An 11,640-nucleotide genomic window follows, 5' to 3' on the forward strand; every position below is an offset into this window, starting at 1 on the left:
TTTCCGTGAAGTTTATTTAAATTTGACTAAAATTTTAGATTTTTCTCGAGGGATCCCTCGGGGGATGCTAATTGCATAGTTGAAAATCGTTCCATAATTTTTTTAAACCGTTTTAATAAAATATTTGAATTGTAAGGTACTGTTTTTATGAATCTTAAATACATATTAATAAATAACACACGTAGGGATCGATCGAAGAAACGGTTCCATGGTAACTCAAGACATTACTAATTCAGCTCACCTTTAACAAGTGAAATAAAGACATGAAAAGCGCTGAAAAAAAATAAACATACTTAACCTAGTTTCTGTTTCATCAATTTTCATGACTTTATATCACTTTTTAAATGATTTTTTTAATTGTCATTTTGATGAGCTATTCGATCACCTACCTGTTAAGGTTCAATGCGACGCTCGTTATATTCTACGTATTCATATATGGCGTTAGTTAATTTATTTTATTAAAGTACGTTTTTTGCAAGGTATTGCTTTACAATATTAAGACATATTATTTGTTTGCGCCCTTACATACGCAATATGAATATTAATAAATAGTTTTGTTCGTTTAAAAACTCAATTCTTTCAAGAAAGGCATACAAATACAATATATACGATATAAATGTAAGTATTACTTTTTGCAGACGATTTAAAAATATTTAAAAAAGTAAAAAATTTAGAAGATTGTATCAGTCTACAAAATAACTTAAACAGGTTAATTAATTGGTGCACTCTAAATAAACTATATCTCAATATAAATAAGTGCCATTCAATAAGATTTTACAAAATAAGTCAACCAATTATTTTTTCATATGAACTTAATAACTCAACCCTTACCTTTGTTGAAGAAATTAATGACGTGGGCATCATTTTCGACTCTAAATTAAACTTTATATCTCACATAAACTCAATTAACAATAAGGGAATGAAAATGCTTGGATTCATTCTTCGAAACTCCAGAGGCTTCAGAAATATTTCAACCTTGAAAATTTTGTATACATCTTTAGTTCAAAGTCAAGTCGAATATAACTCCTCCATCTGGTCCCCACATTATAAAATACATTCAGATTCAATAGAAAAAATTCAACACAAATTCCTAAGACACATTAACTTTAAACTCGGTATTCCCATTGAAAGTATAAAGTATAATTACTTAATGAAAAAATAAAATTTATTAAAACTCTCTGATCGAAGAATTATATCCGACTAAATATTTATGTTCAAAATTGTAAATGGTATTGTAGACAGCCTTGATTTAATTAACGTCATTGAATTTCATGTACCCATAAGAGCTACTCGCTCTACAACCTTATTTTAGTGAGTAAAATAGATGAATTGTGTAAGAGGTTTTGCAGATTCATTAACTATATTGCAAGTGTGCCAAAGTTAAAAGCAGGAAGAATTACAATGACTGGTGTTTTGCGATAGAAAATTTATTGGTGCTCAAGGTATGGACAAATATATCAAAATAACGGCAGATTTAGAAATAAAACCAATAGATTACGCAAAAACTAAAGCAAAGTTAATATTAACGATCGATCCAATTTTGTACGTGCATATATAATACACCAAGAGTTCGGCAGAATTATGGAACACACTAAAGAACATGTTCGATGACTCTGGTTTGTCAAGAAAAATAACTTTGTTCCTAAACAAAAACGTTAAAAATGGAAAAGAAAGCCGCACAACACATTTTAACTGGATATGGTGAGGATGTAAAAGAATATCGTGTGTATAATCCTACCAAGAACTCTGTTATTATTAGCAGAGATGTAATAGTGATGGAGGATGAGACAGATGTGAAGTTAGCAAATGAAGAGTCGGCCATCTGGATTCCTAATAAAGAGACAACAGAAGACAATCTGGTGGATGAGAGTAGTAATTCAGTGAGGGAATTGTCTCAGAATAATCCAGAAACTGAGGATCCTTTTGATTGATGTTATATCTCTGCTTACTAGCAGATTTAGTGTGTGTTGGGAACTCTTGATGAAGTAAAAGGTTCTTTACAATAATACGTTTATTTACGTTACAATAATTTAAGTCTGGATTTAGCTATACTGTTCAACACCCGAGGGTTGGTAATTCTCTGTTTCTACAAGCTTGAAGTCTGACAATGGATACTCCACAGGCAATTGCTACGCACTAGCGACATCTGCCGGACTCTGGAGTAAGCTTTATGGCTGGTGCCATCTATCGCTAGAATACCCAACTTTTTACCATACATCACAATTGCTGTTCAGATTCTTCAACATATGGTGAAGGCAATGTAACACCCACTGAACTTCCAAAACAAGATGTCTCCGAACATGTAGTCCAGTCAACAAAAACACCCGAACAAGTAACAGATGCATGCAGCACGCAAAGAGTACAAAGAAAAAAGCCAGAAATATATGGTTTTAGCAACATGAGTGTTTTCAGTACTGTTCCAGCATCTGAGGAGATTTTATTCGCAGAGGCTCTTGAGGAGCCAGAGAGGGAACAGTGGAAGAAGGCGATGGCTGAGGAACTGCAGTCATTTGAGGAGAATGAGGCGTAGGAGCTTGTTGATAATCCGGGTGATGTGACAATAGTGAAGTGCAGATGGGTACTTAATAAGAAAGTTGATATTGTAAATAAAGTGCGTTTTAGAGCTCGGCTTGTGGCAAAAGGTTTTTTACAGAAAGCTGGTGTTGACTGCACAGATACTTTTTCTCAAGTACTGCGACGTTCTACCCTAAGATTATTGTTTGCCCTTTGTGTAAAGATGAGAATGAGTATTACGCATTTAGATGTATGTACTGCTTTTCTAAATGGATATTAATATACATATACCTGAAGGTTTTGTAAACAAAATTGGGGGAAAAGTATTAAAGTTAAAAAAGACCATTTATGGATTAAAGCAATCTTCCTTAGCATGGTATGAAAGAGTTAAAGATGGTTTAACTATTTTAGATTTTAAAAAATAGTCAATACGAACCATGTTTGTTTACAAAAATGAAGGATAAAATTAAAATCATAGTGGCACTATACAGGGTGTATCGGCACTAACCCGACAAACTTTAACCAGCTATTCCTTAGCACATTTGGAGTAAAAAATGTTATGTACACTTTGCTGTCCGGTAACATTTTTTTTCTTTTAAAAACAAAAAATAAATAAAATTTCCACACTCCGCTACTGCCCACAGTATAGGGGTAAAATAATTGGCAACGCCGCGCTACTGTCATCTCTTTCACACATATTCTGTCTCAAGTCCCGTGTGGTTCCCGCCACCCCGTCTCGTATCAGTGGTCAGTGCTGTTTTGGGAGTTCGCATGTCATCAAGTTTCTAGTTTCGTTTTTGTTTTGTTATCTAAGTTTTTACTGTTGAAATATGCCCCTCAATTATCCACCTGCCGAGCAAGCAGATATTGTTTTTGTTTATGGATTTTGCAATGGAAATTCACGAGCAGCCGTAAGGGAGTATCGCATGAGGTTTCCTGGAAGACGCGTCCCACACCATGCTACCTTTGTCCAGGTTTGTACCCTATCAATTGTTTATTGAAACTATTTACATTCATTGATAATGCCAAAAAGCGCTTTTGAAATTTAAACTGGGAACATTAAAAACATAACAAGGGGCCACCAACTTTAAAAATGTAAATTGTACTTTAGGTGATTTGTGTTCAGTGGTCACTAAACGGCGTTTTAAAAAGTTAATTAATTTTAATCTCTAATAAATGCATCATTCACTGCAATTGAATTCACTCCCTTTCTCACCATGGGATTATTTAAATTACTTGAATTCAATTTCACCCCTGTGAATCCAAGATATCAACCGTACCTAGTTAAGAAAATTATAATTTAAAACACTTTGTTATACATTTTACTATAAAAAAATGAAATAAATGAAGAGAAAACGTAAGTTTTCTGATATGTGCCTAAAATAAGTGTTCTTTAAAAATAAAATGAGTGAAAAAGCCCGCGATTGTTTATTTGACATTATTACTGAGCTGAATAATAAAAGCAGTTGTTATTTGTTGTTTTGTTTCAGATGTATCAACAATTGCGTGACTGTGGCATCGGACGGATTGAAGGCGCCGGCGGAGGACACAACATCGTTCCTGTGGCAGTTGAGGAGAGAATCCTGAACTTAATTACCGAAGACCCCACGCTGTCCGTGCGTCGGGTCGCTCTGATGATAGGACACAGGGAACACATGGCGGTATGGAGAGTTCTGAAGAAGCACGGGCTCAAACCTTTTCACTATAGGCGCTGCCAAGGCCTCATGGAGAATGACCACTTTTCCAGAGTCGTGTACTGCAGAAGAATGCTGCATAATGTCATAAGAGATGCAGACTTCATGAAAAACATATTGTTTACCGACGAAGCACAGTTCACTAAAACAGGAGTGCTAAATGTGCACAACTTGCACCATTGGGCTGAACAAAACCCCAAGCTTGTTCGGGAGTCGTCGAGCCAGGACAGATTTTCCATCAACATGTGGGCAGGAATCCTGGGAAATCAAATACTCGGTCCAATCGAGTTGCCTCCCAGACTAAATGGACCGATGTATTTGGAGTTCTTACAAGTGCAACTGGGCGAGATTCTGGAAGATGTGAACCTCGAATTACTACGGAGAATGTGGTTCCAGCACGATGGAGCCCCACCACACTATTCGATTGCCGTGCGGAACTACTTGGATGTCGAGTTTCCTGGTCGTTGGATAGGCCGTGGAAGTCCGGCCATTGCTTGGCCACCAAGATCACCCGACCTGACCCCCCTGGATTACTACCTGTGGGGGGCTCTCAAGGAAAAAGTGTATGCTAAGCCAATAGCCTCAAGAGAGCAACTGCTCGAACGAGTGATGGAAGCCGCTGCAGAAATTAAAGCAAATCCTGCAAACTTAAATAATCAAAATATAACAAGACTACACGCTTGCATCGAAAATAATGGTAGTCACTTCGAACAAATGCTCCAATAAAAAAATTAACATAAACTACATGTCCGCATTTTGTGATGTTTGGATACTCACATAAAATAAACGAGACAAACATACTCCAAAAATTTTTTTGTTTAGAATATGAGAAGATTTATGGACAGACAGGCCTGGAGTAAACAGATTCCCACGGGAAAGGAGAGACCGGAGCGACAGTCGAGGCTTGAACTTGGGTGCATTGACAGCCCCGAGAAATGGATACAAATCAGAAGTGTTGTTTGAAATTACAGTTAATTATTGAATTCAAATGGTATTAGAGAATATTGTGGAATTTTGAACTAAAGTGAAATATTATTGAACCGGTTTTTGTGTGAAGTGAAAGTGGTTGGACTCAGTGAGAAAACAATTAATAATAATGACAATAAGGAACAATCGGATAATTTGTAGAGCGCCGTTTTGTAAAAACCCACCTCAGGGGCGCCCGGTGTTGTGCAATCGCGATTGTGTTATAAAGTTGTGTTGATTTAAATGTGTAGTTCAAACTAAATTACTTGTCTTAAAAACATGAAAATAATAATAATAATGATCGCGTTTTTAAAATAGAGTGAATGTACTTAAAGGCAGGAAGTTTTAATCGGGCTAGGTTATTGATTTGGCGAGATGGCATTCTATCCACGGAGACCGAAAAACCAGAGAATCAAATAGATTATTAACTGTGGGTTCGAATCCTAACAGATTAGGGAGGTACAATTTTATTTACAGGAATATTTAATTACCCTTTTATAAGCGTAGGGAGGAGGTCGAAAATTAAAGTGATTTAGCTATATAGTGTAACCAGGTAAGCTTCACGCTGAGAATGAGAGGTGCCTAACTGGGTGAGTTTTTTATATTATTTATTAAATTCCAGAGGACCCCCTTTAAAAGACGGATACAACTAAGTTTACGACACCTGCCGCCCGAATAATGTTATCATTAAAAGGAATACCCTAGACGGATTGTCAATCAGCTGTGAGTGAGAGACAGGCCAATGACTTTTCATATATAGGCCGAGAGGCGCGGAGTACAGTCAGTCAAAGGGGAAGTTTTGCTAGCGTATGCCGTCCCAAATTGAAAGCGTTCGGATGCAACCAGACGGAACAAAATGAAAACTTTTCTTCTGTTATTTGACTTTTCTAATTTAATACTTTTCATCTATTGTTTGACTTTCTAAGTTACGAATTGGGATGCACGAAAACAAATCTAAAGTCGAAAGAGGGAGATGGTAATCTCCGAAATAAAACTACCAACCGAACAACTTTTCTCAACAGGTATCTTTCGAGAGGTAGGCAGCCTCTTTAAATTAAATGCAAAACATCAAACCAATTATCCGTTTATACCTTACCTGAGAGGATAGGTATTCAGTAGGAGTTACCCATACCTAATACACGAGGATGCTAGTAACCTCATAAAATAAATACTGGAACCAAATATTAAAATACAGACAGTCCTCATCCCAAATTTGGCATATCGAGTAGACCTTACATATATCTCACATGATAATTGGCTGAATGGGTAGGCACACAACCTATCGTTAATAAGCGGGCAAAATGTCGACAAGATCGTCGTGTGTTATATATGTATTGACCTAGAAAGGGATGTAAATCCCCGACGACGTGGGAGTTACAATGTTTTCTAGAGGTGGCTCGTAACTTAGGACCTTACGTGTCACACTTTCGCGACTAGATTCGTGACAAGGGATGTCATGGCTTTCCCCTTCTACACTCAGTAAAGTAGGTTATCCTGGAGGTGTTTGAGATTGGGGCAATTCTGAAATTGGTGATGAGACCTGGTTTTCTTTATTCTGGCGTGAAGGTTGCCGATTTGGAACAAGGGGAGACCCGGCCGGTTGTGATATCCAGACACGCAGATATCGATCGCCTTGCTCAAATTATCATCCATCAGTTTTGTTTGGTAAGCGGAGGAGCCAATCTTAACTTGAAAAAAATTCATTTCCTTTCCTCTCCTTCCCCTCCCAAAAATATATACATGGATGGCGCCGACAACTAACACCATAAATTTATCGTATGTATATCACATATATAAAATCTAACACTTTATTATATTCACATTACCCTACGATAGGTAGAATCGAGTAGCTAGGGGGGGGTGAGCAGGCGACTTAGAAGATAAGGTTTATGAAATGGTTTTGAAAAACAGCGGTAATGGATTCAACCCACTCTATCTCAAAAGAACCAAGGGATACCACACAAAACATAAATAACTAGGTTTCTAAACCGAGAAACAAAAACCCAACACAACGTTCGGTGAAGCCTTTTTATACTGAACCGTCACGTGAAATGAGTACGTTCAAGGTCGTACGTCACGTAGACAAACTAGGATGTACACACTTGAAGGGGTGTGTAATAAAGAAAAGGCGGCAGGGAGGACCTTCCTACCCCGGATATATAAAAACCAAAGCCTTATGGAAAAGTTACCTACGGGACTTAAGAAAAATGTATCGTAGAAAGAAGAGAAGGAAAAGTTTGAAGTAGAAAGGGCAGATCATTACAATTTTCATTTATTATTTATTGGTAAAATTCTCACAATGTCATTCATTTACACATCAATATTACCTACATATCAATATTTAATAAAATCTGTAGAAGAGTATGCCCGTCGGCATTCAACAAGTTTTTCGACAAGTGTGTCGAAAAGCGTCTTCTCTCTTTCCTACACACTAAATATTAATGGTTAAAAATGAGACGACTGATGCTTGTAAGCGCGCCAATACGTAAAAACAACGAAACTCGAATAAGAATTGCCAGGTGGGTTTTTTAATCGCTTTAATCTGACTTTAAACAATAATTAAACACGTAAAAATTATTTAATATAATATTACAGTACAGTACTTTGAACCTTCGCAATAAATTTATTTGATTTTAAGTTTAGTTTGTAGAACTCCATTTCAATTTAGAGATTTTTTTTATTTTAACAGTCTTATTAAAAAATTTATAAAAACAGTGTGTTTATAAACAAGTTCTGCTAGTTGTAATTATTATTACGCGTGACAGCTGTTTCACCTTCTGACGGCATTATCAAACTTTGGTAAAGCCACTTACAGACGACGTAAGTGATAACTTTCTTTTTTTATTATTCTGGCTTTATTGATTTCCGAGTAAATTGTCGTAAATTATTATTTGCTAATCCCAATATTATTTGCTAATGCTAATAATTAAGTGAAATTTTAAACAATGCAATAATAGGATTATTGCATTGTTAATTTCACTTAATGTCGTTGGTATTTCCAACTGATGACTCAGGGGTTTATTTCCCTGAATAATTAAGTATTTTGGGGTCTAATTATTATGCATTTCATTACATCCGATAATTTAAACAATTTTTATGTTGAATTGGGGTAAGTTTTATGGCTAAGGGAAGGAGTGGAAGGTGAGGAAGTACCTGGATATTCAGATCTGGTCACCAAATACGGCTAGTCATTTCAAGCAACGTTTAAATTCTAAACCTGGATATTCAGATCTGGTCACCAAATACGGCTAGTCATTTCAAGCAACGTTTAAATTCTGAACCTGGATATTCAGATCTGGTCACCAAATACGGCTAGTCATTTCAAGTAACGTTTAAATTCTAAACCTGGATATTCAGATCTGGTCACCAAATACGGCTAGTCATTTCAAGCAACGTTTAAATTCTGAACCTGGATATTCAGATCTGGTCACCAAATACGGCTAGTCATTTCAAGCAACGTTTAAATTCTAAACCTGGATATTCAGATCTGGTCACCAAATACGGCTAGTCATTTCAAGCAACGTTTAAATTCTGAACCTGGATATTCAGATCTGGTCACCAAATACGGCTAGTCATTTCAAGCAACGTTTAAATTCTAAACCTGGATATTCAGATCTGGTCACCAAATACGGCTAGTCATTTCAAGCAACGTTTAAATTCTGAACCTGGATATTCAGATCTGGTCACCAAATACGGCTAGTCATTTCAAGCAACGTTTAAATTCTGAATTAATTAATCAATTACGAAAAAGCGTGGGGTTAAGAATATTTTTTTTAAATTATAGTTGTAATTTATTGTCGATTTTTTAAAAAAATTGCGATATTTTAAATAAAATTTAATAATTATTGTTTAAATAAATTAGCAATCTGGCAGCATTCATTTGCAGGTGGTCAATCCAATGCAGTCATGACGTTTGTGTGAGTGCTTTCCTTTGTCTCAGTGTGTTGCGCAGCAGTTTTATATGAACCGTTTTTTGATTCATCGGGATTGTTTTTAAAACTATACATTCTTTGTACCTTCAAATTAGTGGAAATAAACTTAAGTGTGTCAAGCTGCTCGTTATATTCCGGTAATTCTGGAAGGCTTTTAACATAAGCAATAATATTCATAAATCACATTCCGCGAAGTTGTAAATAACTAAATTTATTAAAAAATATACGTTGTAGGATAGCCTAGCAAGTAACATTTTGACAGAGCACTTACGGTGATTTAAAAAACAACGGCGCTGTTCAAATAATCCAATTATTATTATTGATAAGTACCTAAGTGAGGAAAATTGTTTTTAAAAGTGCTCAGAATTATTGGACTTCGATTATAAATTCAGGAAATCTACTAATTAGTTTCTTAGTTTCAAAATTAGACTATTTAATACGTGAAACGCGTAAGAGGTGAAACCAAAGCATTCCAGAGGTGAAACAATTTAGATACAAAAATAAAACTGATGTGTACAATACAAGAAGACAATCAGTGATTCGCATACGAAAAATGTGAATAATCATTATTGTTAAATAAAATATTTCTTTTCTGGTACTGGATTATGTAATACGGGCTTCGTTCGCAGCAACACGCGAGAGTTGCGATGTTGCTTTCAAATTTTGACAAAGGATAAAACAGTGGTGACATGTGGTGAAAATATGTTTAATTAATTTTTTATTAAAAAAAAACGTTACCGGACAGCAAAGTGCACATAACATTTTTTACTCCAAATGTGCTAAGGAATAGCTGGTTAAAGTTTGTCGGGTTAGTGCCGATACACCCTGTATATGTAGATGATTTTCTAATTTTTCTAACGGTGAGGCTGAAACTAATAAATTTAAAAAAATGTATAAGGTTCAGAATTTAAGACCTAGGGTCTGTTAGACAATATCTAGGCATGAGCATTAATTTAGATAAAAATAAAAATGTTATTACTGTAGATCAACGACAATATATTGAACAGTTAGTTTCTAAATTTCAGATGTCTGATTCTAAAACACAATGTACTCCAATTGAGCCTAAATTGAATTTGGATAGGTCAACGGATAAATGTTTTCCTAATGTTCCTTACTAAAAACTAATTGGAAGTTTGATGTAGTCAGCAGTATTAACGAGACCAGATATTGCTTATTCTCTAAGCTATCTTAGCCAATTCAACAATTGCTATAATTATGTACCTACATTGGAATTATGCAAAACGAGTGTTGAGATATTTATAATGTACTAAGAATTATTGTTTAAGATATATATTCGGGGCACAGACATATATGATTCGGGGTGATTCTACATGATGGTAGAAGTAAAAAAGATGAATAATTTTTTTAGGAATTCCAATGTTCATTTTCCCATAAATTTTTTTTTCTGTAAAGAAATATTTTTTTTCGTGAAAACCATTCAATTTATTTACCTTAAAACTGCATTAAAAAATCCAAATTTTGAAAAAAAAAATTTAAACTTTTAAAATCAAGTAGAATCACCCCCCGAAGTTATCGCATTTAACCCCCGCACATCCTGTATATATTGTTAGTAGATTTTTTTATCAAGCCACAGTTTTATAACATTAATTCCGCTTTTAGCATATCTATGTGTTTCAGTCCAAAAACATAGCAACCGTATAGTCTGCAATGTGAACGTAATAATATTTCAGAAGAAATTGATAACTCGCTTAACTCATTGATGTAGATTATAAATAGAAGAGTTCGACGTATTATAAATAAATCATTTCCAAATGCATTCAGTCCCTTGACACTATTTGTATTGCACTAAATTCAAATCTCCCGGCGCGTTGGGAGTGGACATCGAACTACGTCACGACTTTGTAACCAATCACCGCTTTACCCCCAATGAGCGAACCTACGAACCTTGTATCTATCTACATGTTTTATCAACAGATGCGGCCGGCGCGGTGATGTAAAGCTGTATTACTTTTACATAAGTTATATGAAATGGTTCAGAAAAGGTTTCTATTTACCAAGATGTATCGTTGGTTATTATTATTATTAAAACAAAAGGTTCGGATATTATTACAATAATCATATATGTAGTGTTTATAGTAAAAACATTGAAAAAAGATTAATTTAACCAAATTAAAATGGTCTAGGTTTATCAATGTTATTTTGGCCGATTTTCCCGTCGGGGGTGTAACTCAGTGGTAGAGTGTCTGCTTCGCATGCTGAAAGTCCTGGGTTCAAATCCCAGCTCCTCCAAAATATTTTGTTTTTTTTTGCCTTTATTTCTTATTAAACCTTTTTTATGTTATTTCGTCATAATTAAAACAACCCGCAGTGAGGAAGTATATAAAAAAGTACATATAATATTCATGGTAGGCATAGAGAATTGAAATTTCTTATACTCGTATCTTTTTATAAAGTCTCGAGTACAAAGGGTATGGCTTATAGGTTACATCCCATTGATGTTAGTCTATGTTACATCCTATTTCTTCCAGCTAACCCAACAAATACACATTATATTACATAACAATATTTAAAGA

The 11,640-nt window shown here is 35.1% G+C and overlaps 1 non-coding gene across 1 annotated transcript; it reads left to right on the forward strand.

Moving 5' to 3' along the window:
* The first annotated feature begins 11,284 nt into the window (after window positions 1-11,284).
* Window positions 11,285-11,356, forward strand: TRNAA-CGC (transfer RNA alanine (anticodon CGC)). The gene has a single exon. It is a non-coding gene; the product is annotated as a tRNA-Ala (tRNA).
* The last annotated feature ends 284 nt before the right edge of the window (window positions 11,357-11,640 follow it).

The sequence above is a fragment of the Hesperophylax consimilis genome, chromosome 18, assembly GCF_061612785.1.
Source record: "Hesperophylax consimilis isolate HC1 chromosome 18, BYU_Hcon_1.0, whole genome shotgun sequence".
NCBI classification, from domain to species: Eukaryota; Metazoa; Arthropoda; class Insecta; order Trichoptera; family Limnephilidae; genus Hesperophylax; species Hesperophylax consimilis.